General features: G+C 37.0%; 1 pseudogene; it reads left to right on the top strand.

Annotated features, from left to right (window-relative positions):
* Positions 1 to 519: 519 nt before the first annotated feature.
* LOC149148757 (uncharacterized) lies at positions 520 to 1,046 on the top strand (annotated as a pseudogene).
* The last annotated feature ends 13,201 nt before the right edge of the window (positions 1,047 to 14,247 follow it).

Genomic DNA, 14,247 nt, shown 5'->3' with positions numbered 1-14,247 from the left:
TTAGTTTCTAGAATTTTTTAGTAGAAATAAAATGATATTGATTTAAATTACGTTAAAGTCATAGTAGAAATTGATTCCTCCAAAATTCTAGTAGAATCATAGTATGATCAAAGTTCCAATAAAATTTTGAAGTAAATTGAAAGTATCTCATACTTCGACTAGGATGCACTTTTTCAATTTTTATGGGATACTATTTATTTCACACTATTATTTTAACCCATTTATATAAGTAGGACAAAAATCTATTGAAATGCACCTTTCTCGATAAATTTTAATCAAAATTTAATTCAGTTTTACATTATTGGAGTGATAAATTTTGTTTGTGTGTTATAATAGAAGATACATTATTGGTGCAACATCGTTTCAGTCTAACAAAAAGCTGGGCAACGAATAGCTTAGGATCACACCAAAAACCCAAGTGATCGAGGGCAAAGCCAATTTCTGCAGACAAAAGCTTAAATATTCATCCTATATTGGGTCATTAATTTCATCTCTGAGCAAAATGTCATCACTCAAAAAATGTCGATAGAAGTTCATGTTCATCACCATAGCTCAACATCATTAAGGAGAGACTTATCATAACTATCTTCAATGGATCCCTTGCTTCTCATCCTGAAGCTTCCTTATAATGCTCTCAGAGTACCCCGCATGCGCCTGAAGGTGCCCTCTTTTTTGCTACCCTCAATGACGATTGTCTTCTCCATCATCCTGGCCACCTATTTCATGGTGGTCTTCAACTTCATCTACAATGTCATCATCGAGATACTAGGCATTAGGAGCATGCAAGCTCCTATCACATGAACATAGAACTGGTTGTCTTCCTATCTCGAAGAGTGAAAGGGAAATATATTATTGAAGGGCTCTCGTCGAGGTTTATGTTCTTGCTTGGTGGGGTGGGGATAATTTTGTTGGACATGGCCTTGCACAAACACAGAGCAAGGAGTGTCAAGGTCTCTTTTGCAGTGGCTAGGGTTTCTTATTTGGCGATCGCTTATATCATGAGTAAATTATTCATTCCCATCAAAATTCCATCTTATTTATGTTAATCAGGGTTATGAATAGTGAATCTAGATGTTTTAGGTCCATTGCTAGTTTAGTAGAACATCTATACTCTTTTTTTTTTTTTTTTTATGTTTAGTGTAACAATTTTTTTCCTTTTTTAGTAATTAGATGGTGTAACGGAAAGGCTTTGAAGTCTTTAATTTTTTATTTCTAGGGTCTTAAAATCATTAATGATATGGTTTGAAATTCATTAAATACCAAGATTGACTTAGCAAAATAGTTGTTACCCTCGTTTATGTGGATGTTAGGGTTGTATAGTTCAATTTATTTGAATAGTTGTATTAAGATTTATGGTGACTGAATTTCATATTAAGGGAAACAATATTTTTTTTTTTTCTAAAGAAAAGGTCATAACAAAAAGTTACAATACATTCACTATGTCCGTTCAACAAAAAAACCATCTGTTAGTGGCCAAAGTCGTGAGTAGTACAACCTAGAAATAATTTGTCTGTGATAAAAAGCACCCTGAGATCAAACATCAAAATTGTTTTATCCACACAATGTAGTAGCAAAACTGATATATACTAATCAATTCGTAATAAGTCCTATATTGCAGTAAATAAAAATCAGCAAGTGACCTTTGTAATTGAAATATTTACATCAAAAAATCAAATATCTTACAAACTCTTAAAAATGGGTAGAGAAATATAATATGTATTTTGATACAGAGGAGAAACATACAACATCACATATCTATAAAAGAGTGGCACAATAAAATTTGGACTATCCCATTCATGTGTTATGTGAGCTATCAATCACTCATAGCCTTTCTAGCACCTTCCTTGGATAGAAAATTTGCTTCATGATTCCTTTCCCTATAGATATGATAGTAGGATATATTATTAAAAGCTTGTTTAATCTGAAGAATTTCTTCTAGAATGGGAAGATGTGTGGTTGTGACATATTTGAACTTCATTAAAATAGTTAATAATATCTAAAGAATCCTTAAAGACTAGAAAAGATCAAAAATCATATTCTAGAGCCTTGCACAGTAGAATATTTAAAGATAGAAGTTTAGAGGAATTGTTAGATCCTCTGCCTAGACTGTTTTTTACTTCCTGAAATGTTGTTCATTTATAAAAAGAATGAAACCACCACCACAACTAATGTCCTCACCTCGAAGCACCATCAAAATAAGACAAAGGAATGTGTCGATTGATCTCTTCTTCAATGATATTGCGAGGCACATAAATAAAGTCTTTTGGTGGAAGGAGAGCATAATTGCCCCCACTTTAGCTCAATAAAATTGGGTACGGACAAGGAGTCCCTAAAAGTGGCTTTGTTCCCGGCAAGCTAGACCCCCCAACAAATGAGGGGAGGGATGTTTTTGAGGGTCTTGTTGTTTGACGAACCTCACCGTGACTTCCATGCCTCAATCAAGCTATTGTTTCCTCTCCCCTGCAAGTGGAAGTTCAATATCTGCCAAGCTTTAACTCAAATATGCAGTGAGAAAGGGAAAAAAAGAAACAAGTGTGAGATAGACTCTTAAGCATTTTACATAAAATACACCAATTGGGACCTTCTTTATATATTTTTTTGTAATTTGTCCCATATTTTCACATTGTTGTTTAATAAACACCATAGAAAACATCTTGGCTTATGCTATCTGGTGACTATATCCTAATTTTGGGGTATATAGCCAAGAAGGAGAGTGAACCCATCACAAACAGTCCACCCTATCTCTTTTTCTGACATTCGACCATCTGAGATATATAATATAATACTACCACATATTAGCATGCTCTCCATAAAAGACCAAATGAGCCACATTCTCACAACCTTGTGACCAGAAAGTCATCCAATCCTCATCCACAACTTGAATGAGGAAAACATTTTCATGCTCATTCAAGAAAGGAAAAAGATCGGAAGGAAGTATAAAATTAGCTTGGCAACCAACCCATGGTTCCAAACTGATTCTAGCTTTCTACCCATTTCCCACCTTCTAAGTGAGGCCACCTCCAATAATATTAAATGAAGCTATAACAACTTTCCAGATAATTGAATATTTTGGCACCATTTTATTCAGTTTAATAATCCATTCATCAAGCGAGAGGGGGGGATGTATTTCCTGAAAAATACTGATGTCCACAAGATCTCTGTGGGGAGAATTCTCCAACTAACTTTTGATAAAAGGGTTTTTGAAAAGATAGAAAGATATTTAAGGCCCCATACACCCATGATTTCGGAAAAACATAAAGTGTCCCTGAGAGGCATACATGATATAATATGTTACCTTTAAATTCCTTGAGAGATGCACAACCATTTCTGTTTCTGATACACCTCCCATCAAATTAAGTGGAACTAGCAAGGTGATCTCTATAGGATTGTAGACTCAAGCATTGAAAAATATATCAATGAGATCATTTTTCCTCAACAACTCGTAATCTAAATGAAAAATGAAAAAGAAATAGATATTTCCCTTTACAACAATCCATTATCCATTCTGTCTCCTCTTACTTCAGACTTTATCTCAGAGTAATATGATTTGGAAGGTGATGTTAGAGATGGATAGATGCAAGCATTCTAAGCAAGAAACTTACAAATACATTAAACTAAATAGGCTAGTAGTTGCCTTGAAAGTACAAAAAACATTTTTTTCGAGTCTACATGGACAGACAATGATTTCAACCATATTTAACCATACAATAATTGCTATTTTACATTCGATAGAACCAAATTGAGATAAACGAGAGCTCAAAATGTATTTATGTAAAATAGGGAAACCAAACATCTAACCAAGATAGAATCCTTGGGTTTTGTTGTATGTTGTCTGAGTTGACTATGTATTACATTCCCAAGAAATGATGAATGGCAAGCAAAAATTTAAAATAGGGCCTATTGAGACAATGTTTGGTCAAGCATGTACTCTCTTCATCTACTTTCCTTTTCCTTTTAAGTACTCATCCTCGATGTAGATGCACAAAACCTATGAATTTTCTTTCCCCATCAAGGCCAGCCTATGACTAATTTTAAATACACTCCTATTCTAAGGACTTAATCTCAAACAGCGAGAAGAAATGATAACGAAATTGACCAAGTAGATATACCAATCTAGAACAGAGCTTTTTAATTCCCCAAGAAATCATAAAATTGGAAAAATTACTTATCACTTCTTCTATCCTGAATCTACAAACAGGTATTCAATCTCCTCAGTGAATCCTTAGGTGTGCCCCTCATTGATGCATTTCTAATACCAAATATACTTCTTAGCTCAGATGTAGCTAGTGTTGAACTTCATTGTGCACTTGAAGAGCGAAGACTCCTCGGAACAAAGCTACTTGTTAAGGAATGAGAGCACTCACCATTATCAGCAGTTGTAGTAAGCATGATTGAGGCAACTACCCTCCTGGGTGAACTCCCATCTCGTGTAAAGAAGGAATGCCCACGGTCACTATCTGTGACCTATCAATTCACACAAATAGATCAGTTCAACTCTTCATTACATTTTAGGTTATTTCAGAAAAACTATACAACTTTTTGTTGGTCTTTTCTAGCGTTTGAACTCCCACTTGAGATCTTAAAAAACTATAGAAATAAAAAATTAATTCAGTGATCCTTCACTATTTGGGCATAGTCTGTCCACCTCAGGTTGTATCTTACTATTGTGATGAATTTCTCAACTAGGACAATAGGAAAAGGAAAGAAATATGCCAATAAAAACATTATCAAGGATATGATATAGCATCAAGAACGCATTAAAGTATCTCAGAATGTCGTCTTTGTGGTACATGGTTATTTCAAAAGTTTAAACACAGCAAACAAGTATACAAATTTAACAATAATTCTAACAGGAAGACATACTAAATAATAGGGAGATAATGATTATATTAAAATGTTGACATGCCCAAAAAGAGTAGTTAATAAATTATGTTGTACAATTTCTGTTTCTTGCAAACTCCTCAACAAATACTTTATTTTAAATGAAAGCTTTGATGTGTAATATTAAACACATATCATTGTCAGTTTCTAAATATATGATGTCTTCATGACACAACTAAAATAACAGACATAGAGATGCAATACACTATTTCTTGGTAAATGCGCCCACCCCCCCCCCACACCATACCAACAAAAATTTATTCCACATATTGGGCCAAAAAAAATTCATCGAAGTTTGAGTCTTCCTTGAAAATCCCACTTACTTCTTTTGATGTTGAAGGGACATCCAACCCTATATTCTTGTTTCTACTTTATTCCACATATTGGGCCAAAAACAAGTCATGGAAGTTTGAATGTTCATTGAAAATCCCACTTACTTCTTTTGATGTTGGAGGGCCATCCAGCCCTAAATTCGTGTTTCTATATGGATCTATTGAACCAATATTGTGAAGATTACCATTACCCGCATTAGATCTTTGATGAGATCCTTCACCTGTTCCAGACTTTTGCTCAGGGCCATCCTACCCAGCTACAAAACAAGAAAATTTAAAAAATCCCACAAAATTTCGCTCAACATGTGGCATGATAGCAAATCAAAATATCGCATATATAATATTGTTAGCCATAATGACAAGGACATGTCTAAGAAATTGGGATAATAAGGAATGAACAAATGACAAAAAAATCCAAACTAATCCTTAAAAGGTGAGGAAAATACTTTATTGACAGTAACATGAATAATAGATAGATCTCAAATGAGCCATAGTTGAATTTGTATAGTAATGATCTATCGAATGAAGTGGTAGACATCAACCAATAGCCATATAACATTGCCTTCAAATAGCGCATTATGAGGATAAGTAGGGTTTTGTACATTTATATATTTCCTCTTAAGTATTATGGAAAAAAGGAAAAAGAAAATTAGTTTAATCTTCCAAAATTTATCTTAAGCTACCTTGATAGGAAACTCAAAAATTAATCATATATATGTTCTTCCTAGTAAGGCTCTTGATGCCAATGATGGTATTTAGAGTTATAAGTTGTGTTACGATGAACTAATATGGATTTAAATAGGAATGAAAAAAATTAAAGAAATAACCATAAATACAGAGATGCTCTAAGAATAATACTTCACTTCATTAATGTAAAATACTGAAATATGCTTACAAACAGAAATAGAAATAAACTAGCTCAGGCGATGGTAGCTTATCTCTAAGGAGAGATGTTGCAACTACATGCCTCTGAATTATATTACAATGAAGCTCGAAGGTCTATTTATTGTTTACAAACAATGTAAAATCCTAAACATCTAAAAACCTAACCCTAGGAGATGAAGCGCCAAACTATGGGCCCCATTTGTGTAAATTGGTACATCAACTTCATGGGGTCGTAACTTTGGTATATGATCTTTGTTTGACATACACAATACCTTGTTAGAAAGATCTATCATAGGACCACAACTTTGGTATGGGAAACATTGATTCATGGACCCATGGCGCTCCTAGTTTTCCCAAAAAGGACGTCGTTTAGGGCCTGAAAACGGCCCTGGAAGTTCAGGACCTGTAAAACTGCTAAAAGTAGTAAATTGTGCTACAATTAAGGAAACTAAAAAATTGAAAGAGAAAGTTGCAGGGTCTAAGTAGGATAGGTGGGTGGCCACCAACATCCACTTGGATCATTCGTCCCCCCTTAGGAAGCAGTGGTCCCCATTGCATTGAGTTACTCCACAAGACGAGGAAACTTTTGTTGAACTTGGTCCCTGGTGAGTTGTTCTACAACCTATGATGTGTCCAGTAATGGTGGGAATCATGGTTGATGGTTTTCCATATTGAGCACTCTGTGCAAGCGAAGGAATGGGGGAATGTTGTGATCCAAAGAATTGTTCCCACAACCTAGGTAATGGTGTAAGGACCATATCGGAGTGGTCTGAGCTTCTGATGGGCTCTTGTAAGGCATTATTTCTTCATATGTAACCAGAATTTGTCACCCACTTGAAACTTGTGTGGTACCTGATGCTGATCATGTCATTGCGTATACTTGGAATTTCCCATAACGAAGTGGTGATATATCGACCCATTGGGTAGAGGTGCTCTAGGAGTTAGATCGAATGAATGCTTGACCTAACAGTGCAATGGTACCCCTGTGGGTGAGGAGGAGATGTTATTGTATTATTTCCTCACTGTATCCATCTGTTGTTGCTCCTCCATGGAGGAACCCTTCGTGGCGTTCATGGATGTGGTGATGAACTTCCCCTTACTTTGAGGGTGAACCAAACAAAAAATAAATTTCCTAGTATGGGAGATGATCTTATTTCCTTTCTTAACATAGATCAAAGAGGTGGTGGGGATACCTTTGAGATGTTGTATAATTAATTACACAAAGAAATAATAATAGTACAAGGGCTTGACTCATCCACAACATGTCGCTTCCACAAGTTTGGTTGGCCTAATAATCCATCACAAACATCTATTAGTGAAACATCACATGATGCCTCATCTGTGAAGGGCTTGATGCTTTAGGGAAGGAATCACTACTGGTGGACTCGGACATCTCGTCCTTGGTGAAGCAACCGGATGTTGTATAGTTGTGGCTGTGGTATGGTTGGTAGTCCTAACTGCTTCATGACCTCTATTGAAATGAGGTTCTTTTGGCTAAAGTGAACCCTTCACCCACATTTGTGAGTGGAAAAGATGCTTCCCCTCATTTGGATCTTTTGGTTCATTCTTCTAGACCTTAGTGGTGGAAATATTGGCCCTGGGCTCCATATCAATGATTTTCTTCCCTTTCTCATTCTCCTTATTAGATTTTGACTCAGGGTCAGAACATGCATCAGATTTTGAAGCCTTCAACTCGACCACCAACAACTGCTTCGTTTGACACTCACTTGTGTTATGAGTGGGGCTCTTATGGAACTCACACCGCTTTCCTATGCTCTTCTTTAACTTCGTGTTGTTGTTATTTTCTTGCAGCTTCGACGGGCTATCTTTGGTCACCCTGCCTTGGTTTTGTCCTTTGTTCTTCGGATTCACAGATCCAAAGTCTCACTTCTTTTGTTTAAACTTTTTCTCGATGTTGAGAGTGTATCTGTATGCCATGCTGAGCGAGGAGATGTTCAGGAACTCCATCTCATCCTCTATGTACCTATGTGGGTAGCCACGATAATTGAGTATCAAATGCAGCTCAAAATCCTTCATACCCAACTTTCTGCAAAGGGTATGAAAAATATTTGTGAAATCCGGCACATCTTGGTCCCTTCCTTGCCACAGCGTGGTCCACTTTATGTATTTATCCTCATAGCTTTTGACACAGTAGTATTTCTCCTTAATGGCATCCCAAAATGAATTCCAAGCGTGTGGGATGAAAACAATGAGGCTATACTCTCATCATTATGCTCGCAGTAGGTTTCCCACCAATCCTTAACGTGGGGAGCTGCTTTGAGAAGTGAAAAAGTGATCTTTTCATGGCTGGAAAAATCATGAACAGAAAAATAACCTTCTAGCAAATTTACCCATTTATCTATGACATCTGCATCTATCTAACCCTCGAATATGGGGTTTTCAAAGTTAACTTGTAGCTTAAAGGGTGTGTTGTTTCTAGAGTAGTTGTTGGAAGCAGATGAATCACCCCTGGGTAGCCACTGAAGGATCTGGGAAAAGTTTTCCATCATCGTGTTCCTTTGTCACTCGAGGGATTCTTCGAGCAAGATTTTGATAGGATCTCCTTCCCCCTCCTCCTTCTTTTCATCTGCCATGGAAGGTCATCAAGATTTGTGAGGCTCATCTTTTGAAGGTTCGACCAGTTCAAACCCTAACTCCTTATATCCCGACCGCGTTGGGGGCATGTAAAGAAAAATAGAGAAAGAGTAGATCATTCTAATACCACTGATCTAGATTTAAACAGGAACATAACAAATTACAGTAATAACCATAAATACATATATGCAGTAGGAACAATACTTCATTTCATTAATGTAAAATACTAAAATATGCTTACAAACAAAAATGGAAATAAACTAGCTCGGGCAATGGTAGCTTATCTCTGAGGAGAGATGTGGCCGTTACGTGCCTCTGAACTGTGTTACAATGAGGCTCGAAGGCCTATTTATTGTTGATAAATAATGGAAAACCCTAAACATCCAAAAACCTATCCCTAGGAGATGAAGCGCCAAACTATGGCCCATGTTTGGGTAAATTGGTACATCAACCTCCTGGGGTCGTAATTTTGGCATACGATTTATGTTTGACATGCACAATACCTCGTTAGAAAGATCTATCCGAGGACTACAACTTTGGGATAATAAACATTAGTCAATGGACACATGTTACTACCATTCTTCCAAAAAACGTTGTTTAGGGCCTCAAAATGGCTTCAGAAGTTCAGTACCGAAAAAGCTGCTAAAAATAGTAAGTCGTTCTATGATTAAGAAAATTGAAAAATAGAGAGAGACAATTTTGGTGATCCAACTGGGATAGGTGGGTGGCCAACAACATCCACCTCGATCAGGAATTCCTAGGGAGGAGGTCTGAAACACCATCCAATGTTTCTGACACAAACATAGGGGATTTGGCATGGAATTGCCACTGAAACATTTATGTGCCATACCTAGACTTTAGGAAATGGCGTATTGGAAATTAGATACATGGATCTAAATGCGATATACAAATTTTGGAAAATCCATACCAGAAACTAGAAACATGAGTCTATATTTTCATCCAAAATTGGAAACGTTTCATGAGAATGAAGAACATAGAATTTGGGGTGTTTTTCACCTTTCATCACACCTAACATCTTTTTTAGTATTTCAATTTTCATGATTTCTACAAACAAAACCTAGTATACCATACCTCTGACACCCCATGAAGCCACAAAGATGTAAAATAAGTAGTGATCTAAATATGGTATGATAATAACGACTATAGAGGGATAATAATTACTATCGGGGTCATTTAGGGACCCAACATTTGTGTCTCACGGTATTTTCCAAAATTGAAAATTCATGGAAGCAGGACAATCCCCAGGGATTTCATGTCCATACCCCAGCTGTCAAACATGGACATGTAAGACACATGTCTGACACATTTCGTAGTTGTGTCACATGTCCAATATGTTTGGTGTTAGTATCAATCTTTGCAACCTTCCACTAGTGATCAAACATGCTCTTATAAAGTGGTCTTAGGGTGTCAAAGTCAATTTTTTTCATTTCAGTGAGTCTTCAAGTAAAAATTTCGTCATTTGGTATTAGGTCTAGGACTAGTTTCACTCCTCCCAAAGTTTTCTAAGTATTGGTCCATGTCACCCCTCAGCTGAGTGTACCATCATTAAAAGAGTTTTCATCATTATTTTAGGTTCCAATAGGTCATTTTACACCTTGTTTGTGCTTCAGTTATGCTTGGTAAGGCTCATTTCCCTCTCCTAGGGTTTTGAAGGCATTTTTTCTTTGTTTCATTAATCTGATGGGAAACTAATAAAAAAAACTTGTATCTTGATGCTCATACACCTTCCCCTATCCTTAATATACCTTCTTAAACACTTACCATCACTTATATCCCTTAAATTCATCATTTCCCCACAAACCCTAGTATATTGCTACAATTTGACACTTTTCTAGGCTAGGCCTGTGGTTTTCCCTTTTGGACCTCTTCCCCTTGCTCAATACTTGAAATTCTACTTTCAACTGCTTCCTAACATCCCTCCCTACATAAGATTTTTTTCTCAATAATCTAGAAGCCCCTCATCCCCTTCATTTACCTTCATTTCTACAAATCCTTGGTTCCTCACATCGGGATAAGTTTTATTAAAATGATGTTTCTGAGCAGGAAAAGATAATTTGAGAAAAGTGAGAGAGATTTTTTCAATCATAGACCCGAGAAGAAAAACCTCCTTCAGTTTCTACACAGGTCTCATTGTTTGGGAGAAATGTCCAAACAATGATTTGCTAGAGGAGAGTTGTTTCACTTCTGGAGTGACCTTGGTAAAGTCAAGCTTTATCCTAGTTGGAGTGTCCAAATGACTTACTTGATAAGTCAAATGACAACTAGACTGGAATATATTTCCAATGATATATCATGCACTCAATTTGGAGTTTAGGAAGACCTCCAAAAGTTCCCTTCAACAACACTTTACATTTTTTCACCCTCATTCTGCATTTTTTGACCAGTTTTAGGAGGTTGAGCTTTTTATGGGTGAAATGAGCTCCAAATTCAAACCTAAAGGAAGATATGGAAATTCGACTTGAAAATCTTTCCAATGAGCTATCCCACACCTAATTTGGACACTATGAAGTTAGTCACAATCAACCTGCAAGTTGGAGGAAAAAATTGAGGTGGCGCTACGCACAGAGGCTGGAGAACTACGCGTAGGGCAGTTTCCCCAGTGTAAAACTGAATGGTGTTGCGTGTAGAAAGATGCATTGTTCAACTATAGTTTGCAATGTGCATAGGTCTAGCAAGGGCCAAAATGCCTTCTTGCCACACAAAAACACAAAATTTTCCTTCTTTGGTCCTCAAGCAAGTGTTTCCCCTAAAATTCGTCCTTGGAATTCAATTAATTCATTTGAGGTTAATCTTCTATGCTTAATGTGAAACCCTAGAATTTCCTCTACTTATTCCTTAAAACCCTAAGCCTTTCTATACCTCCCATCACTAAATCCTAAAATCCCTTTCTATCCCTCTCATATATCCTTTAACCTATTCTCTAAACCCTAATCCCTCTTACATATCCCTCCATATCCCTTATTCCTTCATTCCCAAAGCAATATCCTAAAACCATAGTCCCTTTCTCATTTTCATGGTTCATACCCTCCCACACATTTTCATGTTTATATAGTCCACCAAAATACCACATAAGATCATTTCACCTTTCCTTATTCCTAATCACCCATACTCACTCCTTCCATGCCTTCTCTAGGGGTACACAACTTCAAAACTTAGCAAACATGGATAAGGAAGACGTTCCAGAAGTACTCAGGTAAAGAAGGATGAGAAGGCCAAAGAGACTAGAGCCATTGAGGTGCCTAAAACCTACAAGACATACCAGAGGGGGATAAGAAAATTGTTTGTAGCTGATAGGCAAGTGTTTTCTCCACTTGGTGTGGAAGGGACCTTGCCTTCTTCATCAACTCATAGGCAAGTGTTTTCTCCACTTGGTGTGGAAGGTACCTTTCCTTCTTCATCGACATAGAAGGTATATGTGAAACAGCCACATAACGGAAAAGAAAAGGTGATGAAGGAAAGTCTTGATGATGAGGAGTAGAGAGATTTTGATTTGATGGAGCATGATGAGCCATAACAACATCATATCGATCATGGCATAGAGATAATTTATTTGGAGGCTTAGGATGAATTAACAAAAGAAAACATCATCATACGGGAGAAAGAGGCTCAAATCCAAGCATTGATGGACAACTTGGTGAGAGACAAGTATGTCATCACATATTGGAAGCAAGAGAACAAGCAGTTGAGTGATAAGCAGGTCCTCATGGAGCTGGAACTTCTCAAGGCAAAGACACAAAGTGACAAGGGTAAATCAACAATGCAAAAGGAAGAAGCACTGCTCACTATGACTTCAATTGGGAAGGAAATTGAGGGTGATAGATAAATTTGGATTCAAAGGGTCAATTTGCACTTAGAAAATTGCTACAAAGGGCCTATAGGGACAACCAAATCATTGGGCACATGGCCTACCAGTACAGGACTCGGAACAAAATTTGCAAAATAAGGGTTAAGCAGATGAAAGCAAGGTTGGGATGGGCTGTCAAAGGAGAAAATGAGGAGGATAGGCATAGGTTTCTTTCTGAAGCTTCGTTGTCTTATGAAGATGCTTGATGACGGTTCTGCTCACCAATTTTGATCAAATTCGAAGGAATTTTTGCCTTTGGAAAATTTTGGAAATTTTAACACAAGAAACTTGGTGGTGGTGCTACACTTTTCCTAGGGACACCCAATGGAAAAATGGCTTGAATTTTTGGATTTAGAGCAATGATTAAATGTAACCTATACATTTCCTAAGCTTTTGGACTCGAACTGGTCTACCAAAAGTTCAAAAAACACTCCAGAAATGACCTTTCTGCCCCTTTTGGACACACAAAAGCAGTCTTGGGAGAATCTGCTTTTGATGGGTCAAATGAACTTTAAATGAAGAAATTCAAGATGTTTTGGAAATTATAATTGAATATATTTCCAAGGATCTATGATGAGCTCAATTTGTATGCCAGGAAGGCCTCCAAAGGGGAGCTGAAAGTGGCGCTGCGCATAGGGCCAGTGGTGCTATGCATAGGACAAATTTTGCACAAGATCGCCATTTCATTGTGTTTTGACTGTGATATTGGGTTTTCTCTCACGGAGGACATTTTACCAATGTGAATGATGACTTGGCTTGTAAATATGATGGATAACTAGTATTAGGGGGTAGATTCATTAGATTAAAATTCATTTTGAGCAAAAATGAATCAGTTTCCTCACTTTTAGAGCCAAGTTATTAGGATGCCTAGATTCCAGTCTCTTGTTCATTATTGGTTAGATTATATCCTCATCTTAGGGATTAGACCCCTGAGGATGGGAGGAGGTTGAAACAATGTCTATATCTTCTTCTTCTTTCTCATTGTAAATGGTTGGACTCAGCTAGATGCGTAGGTTTTCAAAAGACATCATTTTGTATCAGTTTAGCAGTAGATTAATCAGAAATTGCTGCTATTTTTTGGGATCCATGTTGTATGGTGTTTAGTTCATTTTCATCTCTTGTGATCATATGTTTAAATGTTTTGTGTACTTCATTAATCATTTAATTGTTTCTGAGTTGATGTTTTCAAAGTTGATAGGCAGAATACATAACATTAATGCACAACTTTGGGAAAATATTCACAGTTTATGTTTTCTACAGTCTAGGAAGGATCCATGATGATCACATGCTCCTCCTAACTTCTCACAGGTCTTAAATCACCTCACCCATAAAAACCTATAGTTATAAGCTTCATACCTACGTTTGCCGCATCAAACACCCTGCAATTTTGACCTAGTTTGCTTGCCCAAATTGTATGGCTTCTCTTGATCTAGTAGAACCCCTTCAAATATAATAAAAGCTTGTGCTAATATACCTAGCCTATATCATTTTCTAGATCTAGACATATTGGCTGAGATCCTTATGGAGAGAGCTCTCTCCTCACCTAGCAGGGCTAGCTACTTGCCTAAGAATGGCTTGTGGTTACCTTGGCATTGCCTTCCTTTAGCCTGCGGTTCAATCCAGGTGATAACATAGTGGTGATCATGCTGGGGATATAGGAGAAAGGTTTGATATTCCCCGGGAAAGATC

Source organism: Pinus tabuliformis, chromosome 9 (genome assembly GCF_031772625.1).
Source record: "Pinus tabuliformis cultivar Carrire ecotype Pingquan chromosome 9, CPIR1, whole genome shotgun sequence".
In the NCBI taxonomy this organism is placed as follows: domain Eukaryota; kingdom Viridiplantae; phylum Streptophyta; class Pinopsida; order Pinales; family Pinaceae; genus Pinus; species Pinus tabuliformis.
Note: the sequence above shows the minus strand (reverse complement) of the source record. Positions and strands in the feature narration are given on the sequence as shown.